The sequence below is a fragment of the Pleurodeles waltl genome, chromosome 7 (assembly GCF_031143425.1).
Source record: "Pleurodeles waltl isolate 20211129_DDA chromosome 7, aPleWal1.hap1.20221129, whole genome shotgun sequence".
NCBI lineage: Eukaryota > Metazoa > Chordata > Amphibia > Caudata > Salamandridae > Pleurodeles > Pleurodeles waltl.
In genome coordinates, this window is record NC_090446.1 from 883,665,589 (window position 1) to 883,689,715 (window position 24,127).

Below are 24,127 nucleotides of genomic sequence, written 5' to 3' on the forward strand. Positions count from 1 at the left end.
AATTGTCAGCACCTATTTTTCAGTGACTAATAGTAAAAGATTATCAGAAAATAATGGCATTGCTGAAAGAAATATGTACAAAACCACCTTGTTTACGTTCAAGAGAAATAAGAATGTTGAGGAATCTGTGAGTTTACCAAATATACAGGGTCATTTTAAATGTGGAAGTTGTATTGCTTGCAAATTTACCAGTGACACAAAGACATTGGTTACTGAGAGATCATACTCAAATTGTAAGTCCAGCAACGGTGGTCTATGTCTGGACACTTGAGGGGATTGAATGATATATATGTTCACTGAAAAAAACAAATGTTACCGGGGCATTATAGTTAGGAATTAGAATTTAAATAAACATAGCAATTCACTTAAGAACCAAAGGTTGCAGGGGCGTTATAGTTAGCCTCACATTTTAAATGTAAGAAACCATAGAAATTCACCTGTTATAGTTATGGTTAGCTCAAGTAACTGTAACTTATGCCCTAAGGTAACTATAACTCGTTCCCCTGTCATGCACAGTTTTCTCTTCAATAATTTGACTGCTAATGTTTTATTGATATTTTTAATGATGTTGTAAAAGTTGTCATGATTGCTGCAATATCTGGGGTAATTAGCAGTGCATGGCAAGGGCGCAAGTTATGATTACCTTAGGGCACAAGTTATAGTTACTTAAGATATCCATTACCACAAGAGGTGAATTTCTATGGTTTTGTATGTTTGAAATGTGAGTCTAACTATAACGTTCCTGTAACCTTTGTTTTTTTAAGCGAATTGAAGTGTTTTTTAAAAAAATTCTATTTCCTAACTACACCATCCCTGTAATCTTTTTTTTTTACTGAATTTCTATGTTTTTTTTTAACGTAAAGTAATTTTAATTACTATGGGCCTCATTTGGACCTTGGTGGTCTTTTCGCAGGACCGCAAAGGTACCGCCGTGCTGAAGACCGCCAGTGCAGGTGGTTTTCCGCACAGCGTATTATGACTGGTGGCAGCCCTCCGCCCTTTTCCGGACGGAGAGCCGCCAGCACCTGTACTGGCTGTCGGGGGTGAAGTGGATGCTGCTCCACTGCCACGTCATCAGAACACCGCCCACCGAATCATGTCCCATGATTTGGTGTGGCGGTGTTCTGGTAACGGGGAGCTGGTGGTGGAGCAGCCTCCATGGATCCCGTTCCCTCCCGGAGGATCACCGGAACAGGTAAGGTGATCGTTCGTTAGGGGCGGGGGTGGGGGGCATAGTGTGTTGTGTGCGTGCATGGGTAGTGTGCGTGTGAGTGTGTAGAGGGGGTGTGTGAGTGCATGTATGCATGCAGGGTGTGTTGTGTGTATGGAAAATGTGTGCGTGTATGTCTGTGTGTATGTGTGTGTGTATGTGTGCGTTTATATGTGCGTGTATGTGTAGTTGTTGTGTGAGTGTGTGTGTGCAGGGGTGTGTGTGTGTGTCAATGTTGGGGGGGTTTGGGGTGGGGGTCCTACCACCTTTGGGTGGTGGTAGGGGGGTCGTTGGTTTGGGGGGAGGACTCTGGGGAGGGGTGTTTTGTGAAGATTCGTCAAACAATGCCAAAGATATAGGCAAGTCAAGAAATGCTTGTCCTATGGAAACATGGTCCTAACTATAACTTTCTACTGGCGGTAACCAGTAGATAATATATGTTGCAATGAGACAAGAGGCCTAGGAAGGTACATGTTTTGAAGTCTGAAGGTTTTAGGCCTGGACCAATTTGTCTTAAGCCAGTTTACTTGATTCAAGCATATGCTGTAAACAGTTTTAAGAAATGGATGCTGTTAGATCTGGCATCCTTCCCATGGTTCCCCCATATCTTTTTGCCTTCTACCTTCCTGTTGTGCTGGCTTAGTTTTTGGTGTCTTTAGGACACTGCACACTTTAGCACTGTGAAGCACTGTTAAAGTGCTTGCGCTCTACCTGAAAACATGGCAGAATTGGGTTATCCACAATTGGCACATTTGATTTACTTGTAAACCGCTAGTAAAGTGGTATTGCCTGTACCCACGGCCCGTAGATGAAATGCTACTAGTAGGCCTGCAGCATTTATTGTGCTACCCACTTAAGTAGCCCTTTAAACATGTCTCAGGCCTGCAATTAAAGCAGGTGTGTGCAGTTTTAAACTGCCACCTAGACCTAACAAAATAAACCATTTGCCAGGCCTAAACCTTCATTTTTAATACACAAAAGTCACCCTTAGGGCAGGCTGTGAACAGCCCAGAGGGCAGGGAGCAGTGTAGTTAAAAAGAAGGTTATATATTTCTATGTATTACATGCACTGGTAGTAAAAAACTCCTAAATTCATTTTCTCTGCTGCCAGGCCTATCCCTCCCATAAGATAACTTCGGATTTTTGTGTCTAAAGAATTGTAATTAAAAACCTTCTTTAATGGTAAAGTCAGATTTGTAATAACAATTCTGAAAATTCCAGTTTTAGAAAGTTAGCATTTTCTTGTGCTAACAATTTGGTACCTGTCTCTTATTCCTGGATCACATGACTAGGTGTAGCTTGCAGCTGGTCTTTGTGTCTTGCTCCCAGACCATGAGAGAAAGGAAAGATTGGTGTTTGCAGGATGGGACAGTCTAAGTTAACAAGGGGGAGGGGCTGTCACCTACCACACATGCACACCACATAGGATCTGTCTGAGCACTCTCACAAATGGTTTGACACTGGTCTATTGTGACCCTATACAAGATGGGGCCATGAGAGAGAGGAGAGGAATGGGATGCCTGAAACCGTTGGGGGGGGGAACCTCAAGAAGCTTTCTCCACTTCATAAAGGGCAACAGGTATAAATGCTGGACTTCAGACCCCAACTCTTCAGTGCACGTCTGGACCTGTGGACTCTGCCAGGAAGAAAGACTGCTGTGCTGTTGATAGGATGCCACTCTGCTGGACTGCTGCTCTGAAGGATGACTGCACTGCTGTGATGACTTGCTGCCCTGTTTTCCTCTTGTCTGAGTGAGTACTGGACCTGCATCTGTTGAACCCAGGTTCCCCAGAGTAACCCAGGGACCTGTTGGCTTGTCTCCGGACTAAAGTCTCAGGAACAGACCCAACAGCTGAACTCTGACATCTACGAGTTCTACCTTGCCAAGTGGTGCTACCCCAGGCCTGGAACCTTGGAAGTGGGCCTGAAGGTGCTCTGCCAGCCCATACCTGGATCCAACTGAACCAATCCATCTCCGCTGCTGTGCAGTGCAAGCCCAAGCAGAACCAACACAGGTCTCTGCAACACTTTACAACCAGGATTTAAGGTACTCTTCAGCTGGACTAACTGTCCAGCGCTCCTTTGCATTTTGCTTGAACTTGTGACTTTGCTCCAGTTTAGAATAACCATATAGTCACAATTGGTACAATGTGTTTTTTCTGCACTATTTTCACTTAAAGTTTTAAAATTCCATATCTGCATCTCTACTGATTGGATTTTTTTTGTTTCAGTCTCGATGTGTTTATTAACATTCACTTTATTATTCTAAAGTTATGTAGGAATTTTCTTGTGCTAGGTTTTCACTTTATTACTGTTTGAAGTGCTGCATAAATACTTTACATATTGCCTCTAAGTTAAGCCTGACTGCCCTGTGCCAAGCTACTAGAGGGTTGAGCACAGGGTTTTGCTTATGCCTCACCTTGACAAGGACTGTGTTTCCTGCTTGAGTAGGGTTTCACCACCCTCAACCTCTAACACAATTGCTTGTAGATGCCATTAAACTGTGTTACTTTTTTGTTCTGTTAAAATGTATCCTATGATAAGTTAAGCAGGTGCACTCTAGTGAATTTATTGTCATGGTTTTTACCCACAAGTAGGAAAAATGTTTATGTGAGCGGATGGTAGCAACCGATACGAACTCAAACATAAAAAGTAAAATGCATGCACTTGTAAAATTATGATATATGGATATTGAGAACACTCCCCAAGCATTTCCAGCTACATGGGCTCCTCATTTATATAGTGTATGTGAGAAACATGCACCGAGGAGAGCCAACAGCATTGGCAGGAGCGGCACCTTCTCAATGAAGAAGGAGCTGAGGCAGAAGGTGAAAAAAAAATGACATTTTGCTATTGTTTATTTTTCAACTTTTGGCTCAGCCAGCATGTGCAGGGAGGGGCTGGGCCACAGGAGTGTGGAGGAGTGGAGTGCACTAAGTGTGCATGTCAGTTTGCTGGCCTAAGACGAATGGCCAAAATGACATGCGCACTTAGGTTTCTTCAACACAGCCGGGTTAAAGAAGGTGCACAGACCCCAGTGCGCTGTCTAAGCGGCAGACCAAACCGCTCAGACCAATCCTGTTGCCCCCAATGCTAGGCATGGCATGAGAGCAGCATCAGGATTGCATGGGGAGCCTTTGCTGGTGTCCCAGGGACTGCTGGTACACCAGGAGAGCAGAGGAACGAGGAGGTAGGCAGCAGCATGGGCTGCGTAAGAATGGTAAGTTTTATAAATTATTATGTTATTTTCTGCTCACTCCATCCCCCTCCCTTGTGGTGGCTGCCGCTGATAAGCAGGCCTCTTAATTCCACTTTCACTGTAGGGATCCGATTTCAACTGAAAGTGCAAAAACACATCATTTCATTAGTCTGTTAATTTTTCAACTGAAAATAATTCTCTGCATGTCTTCTTCATAAAACTGTTTGTATACAGAAGAAAATGACTGTCTAAATCTGTTATATCAGACAGTAAATAATGTATGCATACTGTGTCGCAAATAACTTCCTAATTCAGAGTAGAAGGAGGGGACATTGACGATGAGGAAGAGGCAAAATACTGCCTAACAACAATCAAGGGTTAAGTCTGTGTTTACATAATGTAATCAATAGAAAGCAAATACTTCATTACAGTGCTCTCAGATGTAAAATACCCGTCAGTACGACAAGAGACAAATGTGAATATCAGAATTTGTTGTCATAAAAGGGTAAATATTACTCAAGATATAGTCTGAAGGAAAATATTGTTTGATCCCAGTGGATTTGGAGAAGGAATTGTATCAACCTACAGTAGCATTAACAATGTTGTTTAATGTGTAATTACATAGCAAATACTGAGGGCCAGATGTTCAAAACTTTTTTCTGTGCCCAAATGGCCCGATTCTGCAATTGGGCTTTTTGCGCACAGAAAAAGCATTTTGGTATGTACAAATGCTATTTTGCGACTGTAATCTATTTACTGAGTTGCAAAATAGGTTTTGAGTCACAATTAGGAAGAGGTGTGCCTAAGGGTGTCCCTTCCTAATTGCAAGTCGCAGTGGTATGTTTGATTGTTTTGTGACCGTGAATGCGATCGCAAAACAATTGCAGTTCACACTAATTTCAAATTGGTGTTAAGCTATTTGCAACTGGAGGGGACACCTTCCTCTTTGCGAATGGGGGCTCCAACATTTGTTCAGAGCAGGCAGTGGTCCACAGACCACTGCCTTCTCTAACTAAAATGAAACTGAAATATTGAATTTTTATTTTTGAAATGCATCCCATTTTCCTTTAAGGAAAACGGGCTGCATTTTTTTTTTAAAACTGCTTTATTTAAAAAGCAGTCACAGACATGGTGGTCTGCTGACCACAGTAAGCCACCATCCCTTCTGAGTGCGACCTTTCCCAAACGGGTCGCAATTTGTGACCTGCCTCATGAACTGCGATTCCCAAAACCTGATATTTGTACATGTGATCCTCAATATCATATTACCAGGGTATGATGACAGAGCAAATGCTGTGGCATACACACAGTAAAAATTGCAACATGTAGTGTTAACAGTAACAACTACCTTTTGGATGTTTGGAGTCAAATGTTTTGTGAAGTAAGTATACTCACTTTGCAAAAACTATCTATAAATTGCATTATAAAAGTGCAAAATGCTTCAAGACTACTATGAGATGATAAATACTCCTTTCCAATAGGAGACTATTGAAGCCACAGATAGCCCCAGTGGCACCCTTTGGCACAAAATAGCCAAAGAAACAATCAGCTCAAACCCCACATAAAGACACAGTGGAAACATCACATGCCACAAAGAGAGGCACCCTGCAACACCTGAACCTCTATTCTGAGTAGAGTCTGTGTTTAAAGAGAAGAGTCTGCTTTGACATGTGCCCTCGCCATGCACTGCTAATTACCCCAGATATTACAACACTCATGACATCTTTTATACCATCATTCATATCACTGTAACATTTGTTGTAAAATTATTGATAAAAAAACTGTGCATGGCGGGGATGCGAGTTATAGTTACATTAAGGCACAAGTTATAGATACTTGAAATGCCTCTAACTATGGTGAATGTCTAAGGTTTTTTACGAGTGAATTCAGAACCTAACTATAATGTTCTTATAACATTTGTTTTTTTGAGTGAATTTCTATGTTTTTATAATTGATTTCCTAACTAGAACATCCCTCTAACCTTTGTTTTTTGTAGTTCTAATTATATATTACTTAGTGGTGCTTGCCACTAAGTAGGTATAGTTAGGACCTAGTTTCTAAAGAAAAATAATTTTTTGACTGTCTACATCTTTGGCACCAGTTGATGAGTCTACACAGAATTTACCACAACAAATGTGATAATCACATCAGCTGCTGTCTGGAACGTTTTGGGGTGATCTATTATGTGAGGGCAGAGAAAAAGGAAGGGTCCCAAAATGTGTTTTCCCCATGTTAATTCCCATAGGGTGTTTGAACAGGTCTATTGGATTATATTACATCAAATTTGGCAGAAAGGTAGCTCTTGGTCTAGAAAGCACCCTTTTTATTATTTGGTGTAAATTGGTTCAGTAGTTTTTGCCATATTAAAGAAAATTCAAATTTGTATATAGAGGGATGCAAAGTTTCTGTTAACCCTCCTAATCTGGTGCTGAGATCTGATTGGCTGCCAACACTTCAACAAGGAAGTGTTGGCAGCCATCTTAGGACTCAGCTTCAACTGAGTCCCTGAACAAAATAAAAAGAAAATGGATAGGGGCCAGAGTAGGTACACTCTGACCCCTTAGCTCTGGGGCTGGGGTCCCAGAGGGACTTTGTCAGGGCAAAAAAGCATACCATTTTTGTTTTTAGCTGAGAGTCACAGCAGATTCCCGGATCCGGTGAAAATTAATTAAAAAGCAAGCAGGGGCTCCCGCGCTCGTTTTGGAAACAACCCCAGTCTGGGCCAGGTCCTGGGGCCAATGTTTAAGAAAAAGGAGAGGTGCACATGGGGCCCCACAGGCCTGGGTCATTGTTTAAGGAAAAGGAGGAGGGCCCATGGGGCCCTCCCCCTGAGACTCATAGATCACTGGGGACCACCACCTTCTCAAGGCTAAATGGTTGTTATAGAGGGGGCACCCCAACCCTCCAGAGTCCCAGGAACCACCACCTCCCTGGGGCTAAATGATTGTATTGTGGGGGCTGCCCAGGCACCCCTGAGCCCCAGGGACCACCATCTCCCTTTGGTTGAATGACAGTAATGAGAGGGTCTTGTGGACCTACACCTCACTGGGGCCAATTGAGCAGTAATAGGTGGGGCCTCACAGATCCCCAGGGACTACCTCCTCCCTGGGGGTCAAAATAAGTGTTCAAAGTGGGACAGGCCCGAGGACCATCACCTCCCTGGGACTGGCCTGTGAAAGCAGAAGGGGGGCACAGATCTCCCCTCCTGGAACCAATAATAGACTGTCATTCCCTCATGGCCAGCTCCTGCTACGTCCTGAGGTGCCTGCCCCTGGGACATAGCTGTTTGCTCTGATTTGGCGGGAGCTTTGATATCTCCTGACAAGTCGGAGCAAACACAACTCCATTTGCAGCAAGCAAGAGCTGTCAAACAAAATTGATCAGGGGTGGGGGCAGACAGCCCCCCCCCCATCATCAAAAATGAGAACATCTTCACAAAACAAAAAAGCAGTTACATCATATAGCTAAGAGGAAGGACCCTGGTTTGGTAGAGATTTATGTCTTGGTAGTCTTGTTGGACTCTCTATAGGAGGATTCATGTTATCATAGAATTTAGGAGAAAGATGCAAGAGTAACAATCACATTGTCAAATGTACACAGGTCACTGGGGACATTTCCTCCTGGTCTACAATGCACCTGTACTGTAGAATACACACTGGACATTCACCCAAGGAGTCAGAAAAAACTCCACTTGGATAGATATTTTGTGCAGTACTGTGGACTCTTGTTGGAAAAAAGGGCAGGTGAGGTTCCTTTGTGGCTGAATCACTCCCACAGCTACTAGCACACCTACAGAGACACTCACAAATCTACTCACAGATGCATTTAAGACACTCACTCAGACACTCATGCACCCACTCACAGACCCACTCAGACACTGATGCACCCACTCACAGACCCACCCAGACACTCATACACCCACTCACAGAACCACTTGGACACTCATGCATCCATTCACAGACCCACTCAGACATTCACACAGCCACTCACGGACCCCCAAAGACACTCACACACCCACTCAGAGAGACACTCTGACACTCACTCTCCCACCCAGAGACTCCATCTAATACCTACTCTCGCACCCAGGCAGACACTGTCACACCCACTCTCACATCCACAAAGACCCTCTCACACCCACTCTCACACCCAGACACACTGTCACACCCATTCTTACATCCAGAAACACCCTCTCAACCTATTCTCCCACCCAGAGAGACAGGCCCTTCTGGCAATCCCCGCTGTGGAAGGCCGAATGCCATCCACTGTGTGGATTTGGCTGGTTAAGGCTTCCCCCGCAGTGCCAGGTAGCCCGTAAAAGGAACTTTTGTAAAATACATTTTTTACAAAAAGTAAGGACCACAGGGGAGCCCTTGGTGTCCCAGATAGCCCGCAAAGGGATTGGTTTTAAATAATAATTAAACAAAAAATACATATAGAGACCACGTGGGAGCCCTGGAGGGCTCCCCCACAGTCCCAGATAGCCCTTAAAGGGTGAAAAAACAGGCCTGAAACAAAAGCAGAGATAGGTCAGCATGAAAGTCAAGAACTTTCACACTGAGGGTTTGAGTCCAGCTGGACTTGTTTCCCTTTTTTTTCTTTTTTTAAATTTTCAAATGTTTAAATAAAAAATGTAAAGGTATTTTATTACTTAAAATTAAAAAATCCCTTTTAATTTTTGAATTAAACAAAAATATGTCATTTTAAGTCATGATACATCAAAGCCTAAAAAATGTTTCTGTCTCACACTCACTCTCTTTCTCTCTCTCTTTCATTCTCTTTCTGTCACTCATACACCCACTGAGACACTTACGCACCCACTCACACACCCTCTTAGATACTCACGCACCCACTCAGAGACCCATTGAGACCTCCTTGACCCACTCAGAGCACTAGTCAGACACTCACGCACCCACTCACTGACATACTCAGTCACAGACCTACTCAAACACTCACACACCCTCTCACAGACCCAATCACACCCTCATGCACCCACTCACAGGCCCGGGCACACACTGATGCACCCATTAAAACACTGATATACACACTCTCACTCCCAGACAGACAATCTAACAGCTACTCCCACCCTAGATACCCCCTCTCACATATATTCTCACACCCAGAGATGCCACTGCCAACTAGCGCCGCGCACAGCCAAAGGTCTGTGTATAGCATGGGGTTGAGTGGTTAGGGGGAGTTGGCTGCAGGGTCTGGCTGCAGGCTAGATCTTGCAGGCAACCTGCCTTGCACACAGGTTAAGGCTGTGCACAGTGTACGTTTGGGTGCTTATAGGGGGGTTGGTCTCAGAGCCTGGCCAGTGGTTGGATTAATGTATATTCATGACAATTACTATATGTTAAAAAACCATAGAAATTCACTGAAAAAGAATAAAGCTTACAAGGACGTTATAGTTTGGAAATAGATTTTGAAAAAAAACATAAATTTCACTGAAAAAAACAAAGGTTTGAGGGACTTTATAGTTAGGCTCATATTTCAAGCATACAAAACTATAGAAATTTAGCAGTTATAGTTAGAGTTACCTCAAGTAACTATAACTCGTGCCCTAAGGTAACTATAACTCACGCCCTCGCCGTGCATTGCTAATTACTCCACAAATTACCTAATAATATATATGTACTATTTGCAGTAAAAAAAAATAGGCTAAAATTGTTCATGGCTCGAGTTATATTTGTTGATGCTATAGTGAAAAGCATCAGTGGTGGTGATAGAGGAAAAACTATTGCGTCAGTTAGAATTCTGGTACATAATGCAACTAAATACAAAAGTAACAGGAGGTCTACACATGGAGGACGATTTGCATAACCACCTAACGGTGGGAAAGAGTTGATTAAAATATACAGTCCTGTCTTTGATCCAGAAGTCAAATGAGTAAAATGGTAATGTTAAGTATCATTTTGAAGGGAGAACAATAGTATAAATGGAAGGGATACACAGGCACTTTATTTAGATACATTGGTATAGGCACTAGGCACTTTATAAATGGTGTGTAGAAAATGTATTGAGATGGATGCACTCAAAAGAATTATATGGAGATGGCAGAGAAAATACTATTCAGTAGAACAGAAAATTATTGACTTAATCATTATCATTAAAACAGCTTCACATAACCTGTAAATAATATGTTTCATAGAGTATAACAAGATATATAAAAGATTTGACTAGGCTTTAATTATCCGCACTTGGACTACATGTGTATAATATTGTGAAATATGGATTTTTATTTCATTCAACTAATATAAATGTTTAGGTAATCTAGGAAATGCTTTTATGCGACGCAAAAGTTTTATGCCCACTTGGGCTATATTGGGAAGAACAGAGGCAGAGAACAGTTGCATGTAAAACAAAAGAGTACTGTTGTGTTTTAATAGGAGAACATATAAAATTCCCATAAAAGTGGTACAATATATTTTGTATGACTAAGAAGATTTTTTTAAAATAAGTCAGCAAATGTTTTTTTCCATGTTATTGATGACGTATCTATATATAATGCTGTATTCCAAATGGCGTATTTGCATGGTGAGCAAGGCTGCTTGACAGCCAAAACACATTCTACACTTGTACCACAAGTATGGATTAAAGCGTGAAGAAAACCATATTTTGAGTGTCAGTGATTTTAAATCAAAGAAGTTCAGAAATTAGATTATATATAAAACAGATTAGAGAAATCTGGGTAGTTCCCAAGTTTAGGTGGAGAGCAGCTCCAGTAAGCACCCAGCCTTGCACTGTGCACGGCCTTCGCCTGTGCGGATTGGAGGTTGCCTGTGAGACCATGTCTGTGACCAGACCCTGGGGCCAACCCCCTTAACCACCCAACTCCATGCTGTGCACAGCCCTTTTGCAATACACTGCAGTAGTAGGCCTCTAGGTGTGAGTATAACTGTAAGAGTGTGTGTTGGGGTGTGAGAGTGCAACCATCAGTGTTTTAGTGGGTGGATCAGTGTGTGCGCAGGTCTGTGAGTGGGTGCATGAGGGTGTCAGTGAGTCTGTAAGTAGGTGTGTGAGAGTCTGAGTGGGTCTGTGAGTGGGTGCGTAGCTGTCTGATTGGGTGTGTGAGTGGTAGAAAGAGATTGAAAGAAAGAAAGAGAGGGAGAGAGATAGAGAGGTTTTTTTAATGCCTTGATTTATAATATACTTAGAATGAGATATTTCCACACAATTTGAAAAGAGAACTGTATTTGTCAATTAAAAACACTAAGATCACCTTTTAGTATGTGCCTTAGACATTTAAATAAAAAAATAAAGGAGGGAAACGACCAGGAACACCCATGGATTCAAACCTTCAATGCTCAGTGTGAAGGTCTGTGAGGGTTGGAAATAGGTGATCCAACCACCAACACCGACAGCCCGTCCACCAACCACTGCATCTATTATAAGTACAAAGTCGCAGTGGCGGACAGCCATGGCAGTCTGCCAGTTATGTCCTGAACCACGTCAGTTTGCGTTCAACAAATTAATACACAACACCACATAGGATGGATTTGAAGAAAAACCCAGGTGACACACATTGCCACACCAACACACTTACAAAGCACACTTTAAAACATACCTCTTCACTAACCACAATCCTTTGCATCTACAACGCCAAACACCCAAGCCAGAACCACCAAACTATAGATTAGGCACACCCACAACTTTCCCTACCACATATCCCACATCAACAACACACTCCTATTTCCAATCACATCCATTTGCACTACCCAAACCCATCAACTCACTGTCACCTGTTCATTTCCCATCATTTTTTTTTTTTAATCCTCACCATGTTACCCCAGAATAATCTCTGTTTCACTGAAGATGTTAAGAGTCATGGTAGATTAAATCATTAGAGTAGGGACACATCTATTTGGAGTCCAGGTCCAACACACTACTATCACCAGAAAAATGTAAATATGGCAAAGGATAGTCAACAGAGTGAATGCTGCAGGCCCCACCCCGCGCACAAGGGATGACATCAGGAAAAGTTTGAACGACTTCAGGGGGTAGGCCCATTCCATGGCATCTAGGTACCAGCTGCAGGTCCAGAAGACTTGGCAGTTGGTCCCCATCTCCACCCGAAAAACTCACATCATGGGAGGAGAAGCTCTTAGCCATCCTGCATCCTGAGGGCTTGACCGGAATACCTGGGGGAGTGGAGTCAGGAAAGTTACAACACTAAAATAGCACCAAAATGTATTGTCATGCATGCTCACTGATCACCTTTTGCCAACTTCACTGTAAAACCACTCACCAGCCCAGTGTCCACCTGTCCAGGGACCCCTGTCTGGCCTTCACCATGTGAACTAGACTCACCTGGAGAAACTACAACTCTTTATAGTGTGTGTAGTACAAGGATTGACAACACTACAATTCCCAGCAGGCACTGTTTCACCATCACAAAAACTTGAACACTGTATCGTACTCAAAACTTACTTGATTGTCAACTCCACATTGGAATTTACACACCTTAGAGGATGACATCGGAATACTGTGTGGGTAGGACAGGCACTGACAAAAATGCCAAGGCCAGGAGGCACTGCTACTCTCACTCCACTCAGCTAACACAGTGTCCCCTACCCCAATGACCCTTCTCCCTCTACTCAGCCTTTGAACTGTACTCACCTGTGAGGATGACATCTGTTTACTGTGTGGGTAGGATGGACACTGACAGTAATGCTAAGGCCAGGAGGCACTGCTACTCTCATTCCATTCAGCCAACATAGTGCCCCCTGCTCGAATGACCCTCCCTCTACCTAGCTTTTGAACTGTACTCACCTGTGAGGATGACATCTGTAGACTGTGTGTGGTACCTGGAGTGACTTGACTGTAGATCCCCCGAGGGCCAGACCTTATAACTCCTATTACAAGGCCAGTGTTCATATGACATTGTGCATCTGTCTGTCTACTCACAAATGAAGATTACCCTCCTGGGAGGGACCAAGATACAGATAGGGGTACACTATGTGATGTGGCCAAACACCTAGACTCTTCTTGAGCAGCTATTGCACCTATGCAAAGATGAAAATATTGTGGACAGGAAGGACAGCTCAACCCGTGTGCCAATATATAATTGAGGCAGATCAAAGGTCCCAAGATGCATCATATGAATGGTTTTGGCAGCAGACACATTCACAGTGCACTGTCCACACAATGACAACTATGACGTATACAACAAGATTCTCGCCCTGCCTGCATAACAGTCAACTAGGTCTTGAAATGGCCTAAACTACATCCTGCCTTGCCACAGTATTGCCTGACCTGCTGGCAATACATGAGTCAATGACCATCCTACCAAATGCTGAGAAACTCAAACATTCTGAAGCAAGTTGACTGAAATGGAATTGATATGTTACCCAAATGTCAAGTCAATACAATTGATAGCATGTGTACCTGTCACATAAGGAAAATCGGCAAATACAATGTGTACATGGTGTTAGCCAAATGACACTGTTTACTATTGGAGGTAGATATCACAATACAACCTCTAACATTGCATCTCTCACATCAACAAGTCTGGCTGCCACTGCAAATACTGAGCCGATGAAGAGACTGCCACTACCCCCTTGGATGAAGCCCTCTGTGTAGACTCTACTTCTGGACATCTGGACATTGAGGACGATTCTGGCCCATCCGGACAACCTGGTCAGCCAGCACCAGTGAGCCTCACTATGACCACATCAACTCCTCCCAGCCCCGTTGCTTTAACACCTCAGACAGGTAGTCACCCCCAAACTTGTGTCCTGAGGACTGTGACTACCATTTTGTGCCCCTAGTCCCGGATCCTGAGTCACAACAACACGCCTCCGACAATGATGGTTCTGGAGCCACTGGAGGGGGCATGCTGTGCCAAGGATGCAGACATGTGGGGGTAGAGTGTGTGGGAGGGATGGTGTGGCCCTGTGGCATAAGGCTGCTGGGGATGGTCCTGGCCAGGACACCATAAGCCAATTCTTGGGAGCCTACCAGCAATCCCAAGGTGTGGTGGGTCAGGGAGATGAAGCAGCTGCAGAGGTGCTTCCATTGTGAGTCTCTGGACAAGTGGAAGACCTCCAACACCATCTGGCCTCACTAACAGGGGTGTTCAAGGAAATCAGTAGTACCCTGATCAAGGACCAATCAATCAATCAATCAATCAAATAAATTAGGGGGTGGGGGTCACTGCTGCTCGAAGAGCCAGGTCTTGAGCTGCCTCCGGAAGGCGAGGTGGTTCTGGGTGGTCCTGAGGTGGGTGGGGAGGGAGTTCCACGTCTTGGCTGCCAGGTAGGAGAAGGATTTCCCACCTGTGGTGGTACGGCGCATGCGAGGGTGGTGGAATGAAGTTGACGGGTGGGCGTGTAGAAGGTGAGGCAGCGGTTGAGGTATTTGGGGCCCTTGTTGTGGTGTGCTTTGTGTGCGTGGGTGAGGAGCCTGAAGGTGATCCTTTTGTTGACGGATAGCCAGTGCAGGTGTCTCAGGTGGGCGGAGATGTGGCTGTGGCGGGGTACGTCGAGGATGAGGCGTGCGGAGGCGTTTTGTATTCGCTGAAGACGTTTCTGAAGTTTTGCGGTGATTCCTGCGTATAGGGTGTTTCCGTAGTCTAGGCAACTCGTGACGAGGGCGTGGGTCACAGTTTTTCTGGTGTCGGCGGGGATCCAGCGGAAGATCTTTCAGAGCATGCGGAGTGTGAGGAAGCAGGAAGACGAGACGGCGTTGACTTGTTTGGTCATGGTGAGAAGGGGGTCCAGGATGAATCCAAGGTTGCGTGCATGGTCTGAGGGGGTCGGTGTGTTGCCCAGGGCCACCAGGAATCGTCCCAGGCGGACGGGGTGTTTCCGAGGATGAGGACTTCAGTTTTGTCTTAGTTCAGTTTCAGGCGTTTGAGTTTCATCCATTCTGCGACATCTTTCATTCCATCCTGCAGGTTGGTTTTGGCGGTGGCTGGGTCTTTGGTGAGGGAAAGTAACAGCTGGGTGTCGTCGGCGTAGGAGATGATGATGATGTAGTGTTTGCGTGCTATGTCGGTGAGGGGGCTCATGTAGACATTGAAGAGAGTCGGGCTGAGCGAGGAGCCCTGTGGGACGCCGCAGATGATCTCGGTGGGATCCGAGCAGAACGGCGGAAGGTAGGCTCTTTGAGGGCGGTCAGAGAGAAAAGAGGCGATCCAGTCCAGGGCCTGTCATTGGATACCGGTGGAGCGGAGGCGGGAAATTAGGGTGCGGTGGCAGACGGTGTCGAAGACAGCCGAGAGGTCGAGGAGGATGAGGGCGGCTGTTTCACCGTTGTCCAGCAGAGTTCGGATGTCGTCGGTGGCTGCAATGAGGGCGGTTTCTGTGCTGTGGTTGGCCCGGAATACGGATTGGGAGGGGTCGAGCAGGTTGTTGTCTTCGAGGAAGTGAGTCAGTTGTTTGTTGACGGCCTTCTCGATGACTTTGGCCAGGAAGGGGAGGAGCGAGATGGGGTGAAAGTTCTTCAGGTCGCTGGGGTCTGCCGTGGGTTTCTTCAGGAGAGCGTTGACTTCCGCGTGTTTCCAGCTCTCGGGGAAGGTGGCAGATGCAAACGAGCTATTGATGATGGTCTGGAGATGGGGGGCGATGATGTCGTCGGCTTTGTTGAAGATGTAATGTGGGCAAGGGTCCGAGGGGGCACCGGAGTGGATGGTGTTCATGGTAGTTTTGGTCTCTTTGGCGCTGATGGGTGTCCACGCATTGAGGGTGACGGCTGGGGCTGTGGGTTCCGTGGTGGTCGGCGGGGTCTGTGGACCAAAGCGATTGTGTAGGTCTGTGATCTTTCGATGGAAGAAGGTAGCGAGGGAGTTGCAGAGTTCTTGTGAGGGCGTGATGGAGTAGGAGCTGGCGTTGGGATTGGAGAGCTCTTTGATGATGTTGAAGAGTTCTTTGCTGTTGTGGGTGTTCTTGTCCAGTCTTTCTTTGAAGGATGCTCTTTTGGTGGCGAGGATCAGCTGGTGGTGTTCGCAGGTGGCGATTTTGAGGGCTGACATGTTTTCTGCGGTGTGATCTTTGCGCCACGTTTTCTCGAGCGTACGGCAGTTTTTTTTGGATTATTTGAGGGCGTCTGTGAACCATTGAGGTTTCCTGGTGTTGATCTGTCTTGGGAGACGTTAGGGGGGCGAGGTTGTCAGCGCAGTTGGTGATCCACTGTGTGGGGCTGAGGGCTGCGTTGTTGGCGTCAGAGGTGATGGTAGGTTGGTTGTGGTTGAGGGTGGAGAGAAGCTGTTCTGTGGAGATTTTGGTCCAGGGTCTGCGTGAGATGGGTTGTGTGCGAAGGTGGAGAGTCTTGCGTTTGAAGGTGAAGTGGACACATCTGTGGTCGGTCCAGTGTATTTCGGAGGAGTGACTGAAGGATACGTGGTTGCTGGCGGTGAAGATGGGGTCGAGCGTGTGTCCGCCGATGTGGGTGGGGGTGTTCACCAGTTGCTTGAGACTGAGGTTGGCGAGGTTGTCGAGCCGAGTGGTGGTGTTGGTGTCGTTGTTCTGCTCCAGGTGGAAGTTCAGGTCTCTGAGGAGGATGTAGTCTGGCGAGGCTAGGGCGTGTGGGGAGATGAAGTCGGTGATGGATTCGCTGAAAAGGGCGCGTGGTCCAGGGGGCCTGTAGATGAGAGTTCCTCTGAGGGTGGTCCTGGGGTCGGTGTGGATCTGGAAGTGCATGTGTTCGGCGGCGAGGGGGGTGTCTTCGGTGGAGGTCGTGACGCCGATGGAGTTCTTGAATATGATGGCGATTCCTCCTCTGACTTGGTTGGTGCAGTCTTTCCTGGCGATCTTGTAGCCGTCGGGGATGGCTATGGCAATGTCGGGGGCCGAAGAGGCGTTCTTCCAGGTCTCAGTGATGAAGGCGACGTCCGGAGCGGTAGAGTCCAGGAGGTCCCATAGTTCAAGGGCGTGCTTGTGGACGGAGCGTGCGTTGATGAGGATGCACTTGAGGTGGTTATTGACGCGTGGGCTGGTGGGCGGGGTGCAGTCACGGTGGAAGGTATGCTTGCAGGTTAGACATGCGAAGGGTCCAGGAGTGCGTTTCGGGCTGGCTTGGTAGCAGGTTGTAGTACGTCCTGGGTTGAGTGCGTGGAGGGAGGCGGCGTCGTAGCGGTGCTGCGGGGTTTGGGAGTGCTGGGGGCCAGGGGTACTGCCTCTGGGCGTGGTCCAGGCGTGGACGGGCGCAGACGGGCTTTCCTTTGGCGCGTGGGTGGCGGCGGCGGGAAGGCTGAGGGCGGGGGGGCCAGAAAGAAGGGAAAGTGTGAAAAAATGGAAAAATTCACAGGAGATGGAGGCCGAAAAAGGAGGAAGGACAGGGAGACAGCGGAGAACGAGGGGAAATGGACAAGACAGAGAACAGCAGAGAACAGAGGAGAATGGACACTACAAAGAACAGCAGAAAACGAAGGAAAATGGACACTACAAAGAACAGAAGAAAACGAAGGAAAGTGGACACTATAAAGAACAGCAGAAAATGAAGGAAAATGGGCAAGACAGAGAACAGCAGAGAACAGAGGAGAATGGACACTATAAAGAATAGCAGAAAAAGAAGGAAAATGGGCAAGGCAGAGAACAGAGGAAAATGGACACTACAGAAAACAAAGGAAAATGGACACTACAAAGAACAGCAGAAAACAAAGGAAAATGGACAAGGGAGAGAGCACAGAAGACAGAAGAGTAAGACGAGGGGCTGGACAGGGGGGAGCGCAAAGGAGTACTTACGGTCTGCTGGAGGTGGCAGGAGCCTGGGCAGGTGGAGCTGCAGCGGCGGGGGAAGCGACCTACCCTAGGGTCGCTGTCTCTGCCGTGCAGCGGCCGCCATAAGAGGGAGGTGGGGGGAGGAGGGGTCAGCTGGGGGCGGGAGGCGGGAGGGAGGGCGACGAATGGGAGCAGTGGGGGGCAGGGGCGCGCGGCAGGCGGCGGTGGGAAGGCCGAGGGCAGGGTGTGGGGGGCCAGAAAGAATGGAAAGTGTGAAAAAATTGAAAAATTCACAGGAGATGGAGGCAGAAAAAGGAGCAAGGACAGGGAGACAGCGGAGAACGAGGGGAAATGGACAAGACAGAGAACAGCAGAGAACAGAGGAGAATGGACACTACAAAGAACAGCAGAAAACGAAGGAAAATGGACACTACAAAGAACAGCAGAAAATGAAGGAAAGTAGACACTATAAAGAACAGCAGAAAACGAAAGAAAATGGGCAAGACAGAGAACAGCAAAGAACAAAGGAGAATGAACACTATAAAGAACAGCAGCAAACGAAGGAAAATGGGCAAGACAGAGAACAGCAGAGAACAGAGGAAAATGGACACTACAGAAAACGAAGGAAAATGGACACTACAAAGAACAGCAGAAAACTAAGGAAAATGGACAAGGGAGAGAGCACAAAAGACAGAAGAGTAAGACGAGGGGCTGGACAGGGGGGAGCGCAAAAGGAGTACTTACGGTCTGCTGGAGGTGGCAGGAGCCTGGGCAGGTGGAGCTGCAGCGGCGGGGGAAGCGACCTACCCTAGGGTCGCTGTCTCTGCCGCGTAGCGGCCGCCATAAGAGGGAGGTGGGGGGGAGGAGGGGTCAGCTGGGGGCGGGAGGAGGGAGGGAGGGCGACGAATGGGAGCAGTGGGGGGCAGGGCTGCGTGGCTGGCGGCGGTGGGAAGGCCGAGGGCCAGAAAGAATGGAAAGTGTGAAAAATTTGAAAAATTCACAGGAGATGGAGGCAGAAAAAGGAGCAAGGACAGGGAGACAGCGGAGAACGAGGGGAAATGGACAAGACAGAGAACAGCAGAGAACAGAGGAGAATGGACACAACAAAGAACAGCAGAAAACGAAGGAAAATGGACACTACAAAGAACAGCAGAAAATGAAGGAAAGTGGACACTATAAAGAACAGCAGAAAACGAAGGAAAATGGGCAAGACAGAGAACAGCAGAGAACAGAGGAGAATGGAAACTATAAAGAACAGCAGAAACCGAAGGAAAATTGGCAAGACAGAGAACAGCAGAGAACAGAGGAAAATGGACACTACAGAAAACGAAGGAAAATGGAAAATACAAAGAACAGCAGAAAACGAAGGAAAATGTGACACTACAAAGAACAACAGAAAACGAAGGAAAATGGACAAGGGAGAGAGCACAGAAGACAGAAGAGTGAGACGAGGGGCTGGACAGGGGGGAGCGCAAAGGAGTACTTACGGTCTGCTGGAGGTGGCAGGAGCTTGGGCAGGTGGAGCTGCAGCGGCGGGGGAAGCGACCTACCCTAGGGTCAAGGGTAGCTGTCTCTGCCGCGCAGCGGGCGCCATAAGAGGGAGGGGTCAGCTGGGGGCGGGAGGCGGGAGGGAGGGCGACAAATGGGAGCAGGGGGGCGGGGGCCGCGCGGGTGGCTGCGGCGGGAAGGCCGAGGGTGGGGGTGGGGGGGCCAGAAAGAAGGGAAAGTGTGAAAAAAATGTAAAAATTCACAGGAGATGGAGGCAGAAAAAGTAGCAAGGACAGGGAGACAGCGGAGAACGAGAGGAAATGGACAAGACAGAGAAGAGCAGAGAACAGAGGAGAACGGACACTACAAAGAACAGTAGAAAACAAAGGAAAATGGACACTACAAAGAACAGCAGAAAACGAAGGAAAGTGGACACTATAAAGAACAGCAGAAAACGAAGGAAAATGGGCAAGACAGAGAACAGCAGAGAACATAGGAGAATGGACACTATAAAGAACAGCAGAAACTGAAGGAAAATTGGCAAGACAGAGAACAGCAGAGAACAGAGGAAAATGGACACTACAGAAAACGAAGGAAAATGGACAATACAAAGAACAGCAGAAAACGAAGGAAAATGTGACACTACAAAGAACAACAGGAAACGAAGGAAAATGGACAAGGGAGAGAGCACAGAAGACAGAAGAGTAAGACTAGGGGCTGGAAAGGGGGGAGCGCAAAGGAGTACTTACGGTCTGCTGGAGGTGGCAGGAACCTGGGCAGATGGAGCTGCTGCGGCGGGGGGAAGCGACCTACCCTAGGGTCAAGGGTAGCTGTCTCTGCCGCGCAGCGGGCGCCATAAGAGGGAGGGGTCAGCTGGGGGCGGGAGGCGGGAGGGAGGGTGACGAATGGGAGCAGGGGGGGCGGGCCGCGCGGGTGGTGGCAGCGGGATGGCCGAGGGCAGGGGGCAGGGGGGCCAGAAAGAAGGGAAAGTGTGAAAAAATGGAAAAATTCACAGGAGATGGAGAAATAAAAAGGAGGAAGGACAGGGAGACAGCGGAGAACGAGGGGAAATGGACAAGACAGAGAACAGAGGAGAATGGACACTACAAAGAACAGCAGAAAACGAAGGAAAATGGTCACTACAAAGAACAGCAGAAAACGAAGGAAAGTGGACACTATAAAGAACAGCAGAAAACGAAGGAAAATGGGCAAGACAGAGAACAGCAGAGAACAGAGGAGAATGGACACTATAAAGAACAGCAAAAAACGAAGGAAAATGGGCAAGACAGAGAACAGCAGAGAACAGAGGAAAATGGACACTACAGAAAATGAAGGCAAATGGACAATGCAGAGAACAGCAGAAAACAAAGGAAAATGGACACTACAAAGAACAGCAGAAAACGAAGGAAAATGGACAAGGGAGAGAGCACAGAAGACAGAAGAGTAAGACGAGGGGCTGGACAGGGGGGAGCGCAAAGGAGTACTTACGGCCTGCTGGAGGTGGCAGGAGCCTGGGCAGGTGGAGCTGCAGTGGCAGGGAAGCGACCTTCCCTAGGGTCAAGGGTCGCTGTCTCTGCCGCGCAGCGGCCGCCATAAGAGGGAGGTGGGGGGGAGGAGGGGTCAGCTGGGGGCAGGAGGTGGGAGGGAGGGCGACGAATGGGAGCGGGGGGGGCGGGTGGCCGCAGCGGGAAGGCCGAGGGCGGAGGGCAGGGGGGCCAGAAAGAAGGGAAAGTATGAAAAAATTGAAAAATTCACAGGAGATGGAGGCATAAAAAGGAGGAAGGACAGGGAGACAGCGGAGAACGAGGTGAAATGGACTAGACAGAGAACAGAGGAGAATGGACACTACAAAGAACAGCAGAAAACGAAGGAAAGTGGACACTATAAAGAACAGCAGAAAACGAAGGAAAATGGGCAAGACAGAGAACAGCAGAGAACAGAGGAGAATGGACACTATAAAGAACAGCAAAAAATGAAGGAAAATGGGCAAGACAGAGAACAGCAGAGAACAGAGGAAAATGGACACTACAGAAAACAAAGGAAATGGACAATACAAAGAACAGCAGAAAACGAAGGAAAATGAACACTACAAAGAACAGCAGAAAATGAAGGAAAATGGACAAGGGAGAGAGCACAGAAGAGTAAGATGAGGGGCTGGATAGGGGGGGAGTGCAAAGGAGTACTTACGGTCTGCTGGAGGTGGCAGGAGCCTGGGCAGGTGGAGCAGCAGCGGCGGGGGAAGCGACCTACCCTAGGGTCAAGGGTCGCTCCCATGAGCAAGACCACACCCATTTCTTTGGCCAAGCAACACGAGACCCTTCAACATCTGTGACAGCCACTGGAAGGGAAGCCCTGTCAGGAGAAGGACCAGCCTCAGACACCCCAGGCTCTGTAGCAGCAGATACCTCCGCAAACTAGGACACCCACCCAAGACTCCAGGAGGTGCGGATGGCAAGACATCAACACTGGACTTTGGACTTCAAATGATGTGGCATCTACTAATCGCCTTCACTTTACTTTGTTTGTTGAGTCTCACAATTATTTCCTGTACATATGTAAATAAACACACCTATCACAAAAACACTACCTACTACCATTATTTCAACATATGGAGAGGTTAAATTGTAAACCCATGTGATGCACACGAGGAAGACATATTATGGTAATGGAAGGAGGGCTATGTATCCTGTAGTGCTGTGCTGAGGAGATTTAGTGACACAATGACATAAACATCTGGTCACACCAAATATTGTATTTCACAGTACAGCACTTAGGCTGTTAAAATGTCTAGACTGTCATAGCCAAGAGTGGCTGAACCATCTTGAGTCAGGCCAGATATTTCAAAGGTCAAGTCCCCCAAACAACAGAAGAAAGGGCTTTGTTAGACCTTGTCCCGTAGAATATGCTAACAGACTAGTGTATATTGTCATTAGCTTGAGCCTTATCACATACAAAAACCATGTCTGCCAACTTAACATACGCCATGGCACAGAAAGAGGGCAGTACAACAGTTCCTGATCATAGGACCATCCTATTGCAATGAACAAGCATCTGGTGTCATAACACAAACCTCTCTCTGTGATATGGCACAGGTACTGTGGCTTGCAATGAAGAATCACATCAACAGCCATACAAAGTTAATACAGGATCATTGCCAACATAATGTGAAAGGAGAAAACATGGATTGCACTGGATGACATGTTTCAATGACACATGATCACACACATGAGACATTTGGAACAACTCATCACATCAACAAGTGTATTGTGCAATTCAGAATTCCATCCACCACTGTCCAAGCTGCTTTGGCACAGGGCTCATACGCTCCATATCAGTGACCAACATTACCTGGATCAATCCATGTCTTCTTCATATGTCAGAACAGCACCAGATACCTGGCAATGTCACAACTCTGAAATGCCCACATGCGGATGACATGGTGAAGAGACCTGGATAAAACACAATACAAGGAGTTTAGGCATGAAAAAGCTTACATATGACCCATATCGCATTACAAACTTTAGTAGCTCCACTCACATCACAAGGGGACTGACACAAATAAAGCAGGTCATCCAGGTTGCACCATTTCCAAATCTGACTAAACAAGCGCACCTTGGCTACATACTGCCTAGCTTCACATCCCCTGTCGATAGGAAACAAATAACCTACTCAACACATCCTGACCCCCTACAGTTCACCATACAGTCACAATAATCACAGAACAGGACATACTTACACTTGAGTGAAGTAGTGATTGATGAGATCTGCCTGCAAGTCTTAACCTTCCTCTTCATCACTATCATCCTCAATTAGCATTTCAGTTTTCTCACCTGGTAGTACTTCTAGGTCCCCCTCATCTGGAATATATGGGATATCGCTCAGCAAGCCAGAATGACCTTTTAACACTTTATCAGGTGAGGATAGGAGGGCTCCACCTGCATTATCCAGACAGTGAAATCTGGCTTTCAGGATCCCAAAAGCCTGCTCCACAACACACCGTGTTCTTCCATGGGCATCGTTGCAGCAGACTTTTCCTGGTGTAGTTGGGTTCCTTACTGGTGTCAACAACCATGGACATTTCGGGTATGCAGAGTCTCCTGTAATGGAATGGGACATATGTGCAACAATGAGTCCCTCTCATCTGATTTTTTTGCTGAAGACATTGCATACAAACAATGAGGACATATGTGACTTATCAACCAGCCAGGCCCTCTCTGGGTACAGTCGTGACATCAACTGTGGTATTGCACTGTTCCCCACGATGAAGGCATCATGGACTGGACCCAGATAACGGGCACAGAGTTATGAAATGTAGAGGTCCGCCAGCAAACAATTCGGACATTGATGAATGGAAGTTCTTTCTGTTACGATAAACTTGTCCATTGCCATGCGGTAGATCTAAGGCAATGTGTGTACCATCAATGGCTCCCACAACATGTGGGATGTTTGCCAAAACACAGAACTCAGCATTCACATGGACACAATCCTCACACTAAGGAAACCAGATGTAGCTGTACATGTGTTTTAACATTGCTGAGAGTACATCCTTCAACAAAAGACTAAACATAGGCT